The 5,526-nt window shown below is 44.6% G+C and overlaps 2 pseudogenes; one reads left to right on the forward strand and one right to left on the reverse strand.

Annotated features, from left to right (window-relative positions):
- The first annotated feature begins 1,739 nt into the window (after positions 1-1,739).
- LOC100948128 lies at positions 1,740-2,574 on the forward strand (annotated as a pseudogene).
- A 1,319-nt stretch (positions 2,575-3,893) lies between these two features.
- Positions 3,894-4,642, reverse strand: LOC100948444 (annotated as a pseudogene).
- Positions 4,643-5,526: the final 884 nt, after the last annotated feature.

Consider the following 5,526-nt stretch of genomic DNA (forward strand, 5'->3'; position numbering starts at 1 on the left):
AATGGAAGAAAAAGTATCCAATGTACTCAGCCCTACTATGAAACTAATTTATAAGCACCCACACTTCCATATGAAAACTATAACCCAACTATAGCCCAAGATAAAGGGGAAAGGGGGGGGGTAGGATGGGTGAATGGAGGGTAATTGGATGGGACCACACCTATGGTGCATTTTACAAGGGTACCTGTTAAATCTACTAAGTGTAAAATATAAATGTCTTAACATGATTACTAAGAAAATGCAGTGAAGGTTATGTTAACAAGTTTGATGAAAGTATTTCAAATTGTATATAAAACCAATTATTGGGTATACTGTACCCCATAATTGCATTAATGTACACAACTATGATTTGATTAAAAAAAAGAAAGAAAAACACAAAAAAATATATATTTATATATAGTATATGCACATATAAAAAAATTGATAAAAGCAAAACATTTTTCTCTGTGAAAGTCACTGTTAAGAGGATGAAAAGACGACCTATATACTATGGAAAACTATTTTTAGATCACATATCTGAAAAGGACTAGGGTATATCATATATAAAGAACTTTCAAAATTCAACAATAAAACTCATGTAATCTAATCAGCAAAGGAGCATGGGAGGATATTTCACCAAAGATAAAATACAGATGGCAAATAAGTGCTTGAGAAGATGTTGAATAGCATTAGACAATAGGGAAAGGAAAAATTTAAAACACTTCTACTGGAATGGCTAAAATTAAAAATGGTAACAACATTGAATGCTGAGGAGAATGAAGAAAAACTGGGTCAATCATAAGTTGTTGATGGGAACAACAGGCGAATTCATTGACATGATTACAATGGGTAGCTATATGCATCATCCCCCCTGCTCCACTGCACAGCTAAGCAATTGCCTCTACCGTGCTCCAGCAGGAAACCAGAGGTCGACTCTCCATCTGGATGTGGGATGACAGGTGCAACTGAACATGGGGGTGTAAGTCAGTGCCCTCATACTGAATGGTGGCACCCTCACCCCAGGTTTTCTCTACATCCTGTGAACAGAATGATAATAGGTTGGAAGATTTTTCTCTGGGGAAATTAACGAGCCCAAGAGAAAACAACCAGAGTTAATCACCTGCGGGAGTTTTCAAAGCATTTCCCACCAGATCACCCTACAAGGAAGCTAAAACATCAGCAATTCTTACTCGTGTACTTAAAGTTCCCCAGCAAAGATTTTGGAGCCTCACTTTTAAATGTGAACAAACAATGAGGAAAGATCAGACATCTCAGAAATGCCCATGACAAGAGAGACTGAGGCCCTGGACTCCTCACCGGCAACCCCAGGAGGTCAAAGGCAGCCAACTAATGCCTCGGAATGCCAGGGACGTTATCTCCAAAAACTGGAATTCCACACACCGTGATTGAAAGGATATATAGAATAAAGGCATTTTTAAATATTGTAAGGTCTCAAAAATTTAAGTTCCGTGTACTTTTTCACAGAAAACTCCTAGGTGGAGATGAAGAGCAGGCATAGGAAGTGGTGGAATGAGAGGCAGAGGGGCTGGCAGGGACCTGGAAACAGGAGAGGGCTGGTAGGTGGTTGGACCCACCAGGCTGCCTTTGTTTTCAGAAAGGATTTAACTGGAGGAAGCTCTGCAGCAGCTGTTGACTGGCTCCTCTGGCTAATGGCATGTTGAGGTACATGGACCTCAACAGAGCAGAGTGAGGACATCCGATCCAGAGGGAGCCATCCTGGAGGCCCCGCCACCAGCTCCATGGGCCAGTATGTAACCAAGTGCAGGAATCCCTCATTCACTCTGGGAAGCAGAGTGGAGACCATGAGCCCAGCAGCAAGTCACACAGCAGGCGGGGTGCAGGCCACCATGAGAAGCAGGTGCCACCCTGCAGAAAGTCAGGTGCAGACATTCACAGCAATGGGCCCAGGAAGACAGAGGCCGCTGCTGAAGGCTGCTAGCTACTGATGTCCCTGGTGGATGCTGGGAGGGAGTCAAGCTCCGATGCTGAGGAGTCTTCCTTGCAGAGACCGGAATAACTGTTCAGGCGCTATGAGGGTCAGTAGGAGGACACAGTTTTTGAGGAAGGCATAGAGCACTTTTGCAACGACCTGTGTGCACACTGAATTTCAAGTGATGCTGTTAGCTTGGAAGTCCCAGTCTGCAATCACGTGCAAATTCAGCAGGCAGGAGTTTGGGGGTGGCTGTAAAGGAATCTGTGTACGGTTCCCTAGCCTCCTAACAGAAGCCAGACAGGAGGATAAATTGAAGCATCTCTACTGGTGACATTTCAATTTGACCTGCACTCTGAAGAAGGGCAGTGGCCATTGCATTGGGAAATAGCCATTGCCCTGTGGAAACTAGTCTTAACCCAGAACAATCCTCCTGTGCGGGACCAATGGCTAAAATCCCAACAGAGAACCCCTTGGGGGTCAAGGGCATCTCCTGGGACACTTGGAACATGTTCCTTAATTTCACTCAGGTGATTGTCCCCAACCTCAGCAACTACAGTAAGGATGAAGACTGCATATTTTCTACTTTACACCTTTCTTTGCCTATATCTGAAAAAGCTCTGAGATGTTGTACCATGTTTTAAGCATTTTGTTTTTTGATTTTTGGGGTTATTTCTTTTTATGGGGGATTCCCCCAAATATTTGAACCTGGCTACATGTTGTGTATCATGTTTTGAAGACTTCAGTTAGAACAGCCTACCATTTCTTTCAGAAATCAGATTCTTTTTGTGGAGGAGGGTGTGGAGAGGGGGCATAGTTAGGCCAAATTAACACGACAAATGACACCATGTCAGATCTCCAGTTTACATGTTATTTTTCAGGGCAGATCTGGACTGAGTGGAGTGCTACTTACATGGTCGCATTTAGGTTGTGATAATTATTTTCAAAGATTTACATAGATTTGAATAGCAATGTTAACTGTTGGCCTCACTGCATTAATACCTAGACGATTTAAAGCTCTCAGAGAGCCAAGGCCAGTCAAGAACATTTGTAGTCCGCTGACGATCCCCCTTTTAAACTAATTTATCAAAACCTGTATTTCCCTCACTTTTCGCTCACTCTTCCTCTGACCTATTGCATTTCATGCTGAGTTTATCCATCAGCATGCTGTGCCTGTCCATCAAATGAGCCTTTTTTTAGGAACACATTGTACTGAGAACCACTGAAGCACTGAACACAGAGAAAACAGAGCTACCACAGTTTGGCTAGAAGAAGACTTCTTTGCTGATTTTCTTTCTTTAATGATGTTTCTGTATTTTCACGCTGTAAGCCAAAACAGTTTTTTTTTTTTTTCTCATTTGCCTTGGAGTCAACATTGTGTTCCTGGTGGTCAGGGAACCATGCCTGCCGGCCAGCTGACTTTAACAAAAACAGTAGTATGGAGCTCTGCTGAATTTTTTTTTCGTGCCTTTTTATTTTCAACGACATGATTTCACACAATTTTTCTAAACGATAACATTAAATAGATTTCCTTGTATATAAAATAACTTACGTATACTCCATAAAGTAAACACTTAAAGGTGCTACAACGGATCTTCCGCTCCTGCAGTGTTCTCAGTATCCAACAGAGTTGATGTACAACATACCAATACTCAAGTCCAGTATTAAAAACTCAGGCACTTGACTAACTTTAATAAAGTTCCCCAAACCATATCAATATATCTAAAGTACATATACGTATTTTTAAGAAAGATTACTCTCAATAACTTCTATAAAAATCAGTTTGATGGTTTGTTCCATCTGACTTCACTGCTACTAGTATGAACTGAATCAAAAGAAGCTTGTGAGGTGCCGATATGTGAGGATTAATCCTGTGATTCCGGTCATAACGCATTCCAGGAGGAGACCATGGAGGTAAACTTCGTGAATTATGCAGTGTGTACAAACCTAAGACGTTTATTATTCATAACACTGTATTTTCTTCCCTTTTTAGGTGCACAATGCATTCCAGGAATCCACAATGCATAAAGGAGGTAATGCAGGTCAGTGGAATCCTTCCCTGATTTGGATAACCAATGGAAGAGGAGGAGAGGAGTGGCTCTGATGGCCATTCCCTCAGTAAATTGGTGCTTTGATTGGGGGTGGGGAGCAGCAAATGCCACACTGGAAGAGATGGGAATATCAGTTGTGAAATCTGGTACACAGTGCTTGGTGTTGCAGTCACTGAATTGGGTTTCGCTTCCACTTCCTTACTCGTTTCTTTTGTTTCTTCATCTGAGGAAGAGGATCCCGAATGACAATCAGAGGCAGCTTTATCCCGTGCCCTGGTAACTTTCTTGGAGACCTCACCCTCATTCTCAGAGCTGGCAACAATGAATACGTTGTGTTTCTCTCCGTAGGACCGCGCACCTCGCATGGCTCTACCCAGACACTCGGCGCCTTGGGCCAGCCCAGGTCACTGTACAAGATGCGACTGTTCTCACAAGCTTTCAGGACATCAGGATCAACTTTCTAAAACTTGTTGACACGAATGCAACTGTAAGCCTGCCTGTCCTTCTGATGGTTTTTCCGGATACCAGTGATTTTTGTATTTTGCTTGAGGTATTAGAAGTCAATTTCTCAGCAAACCTGTCGATGGCCTCTTTGTTTCAACTTATGTTTTTGAACTCGCCTCACGAACTAGAAAATAACAGCAGCAATTTCCTTCTTCATCTTTTTCTCACCAGCGCCGCCGGTCTGGGGCCGCAGACTCAGGGTCCCCACCGTGCCCTGGTCGGGAACCGAGGGCGCCCCGCGCTCCGGGGAGCGCCCTGAGCTCGTGCAGCGCTTGCGGCGCCCGCCTAGTCCCGCTGCCAGGAGCCTGCGGCCGTCCAGCTGGCGGGAGGGCGGGCGGCCCAGCCCCTAAATCCTTTCTTCACTTTTTTTTTTTTCAGTGTCATCAGCTTACTTGCCTGGCAAGTGCAGACGCCCGGAATTGGCGTGAACGCTGACAAATACCAAAATGTATTTAATAGTTAAATACGCCCTTTCCCTTCTTGCTACACCCCTGCTGTCACTTAGCCCCCAGGAGTTATTTATTGTCTCTTTGTGACTGGCAGGCTCATTTGGGGTACTATTGATACCGGAAAAGTGGCACCCCAGCCAGCTCAGCCGAGCAGGGCCTAGGGGATCTGCCACTTCTGTCTTGGTGGCAGCAGCCGGCAAAAAAACCGGCAGGTTGGGGCAAGCGAGGGAGCTTTCTTCCCCCAGAGGCTCCAGTAGAGCGGCGTTAGAGGACCTGTCAATCAAGGGAAAACTGGTGCCCATCCGTGATTGGTCCATTTTCAATCCTGCTATAGCTATTACACCTATATAAGGCCCTGCGCAGAGAGCCTGGGGGCAGATCATCGCAGACCTTCAAGGAAGATAGAAGAAGAAGAAGCAGAAGAAGAAGCAGCAGCAGCAGCAGCAGCAGCAGAAGACTTCAGCCGAACCATCACAGACCATTCAGAGGAAGAAGCGAGAGAGCTGCGGCACTTCTAGTGCTGATCCTGCTCTACAAAGAGGCTTGGCTCTTTGTAGGAGTTGTAACACTTGAGCTGCAACTGTAACACCTC

Source organism: Otolemur garnettii, unplaced genomic scaffold (assembly GCF_000181295.1).
Source record: "Otolemur garnettii isolate 467f Iridium unplaced genomic scaffold, OtoGar3 scaffold00116, whole genome shotgun sequence".
Lineage (NCBI taxonomy): Eukaryota > Metazoa > Chordata > Mammalia > Primates > Galagidae > Otolemur > Otolemur garnettii.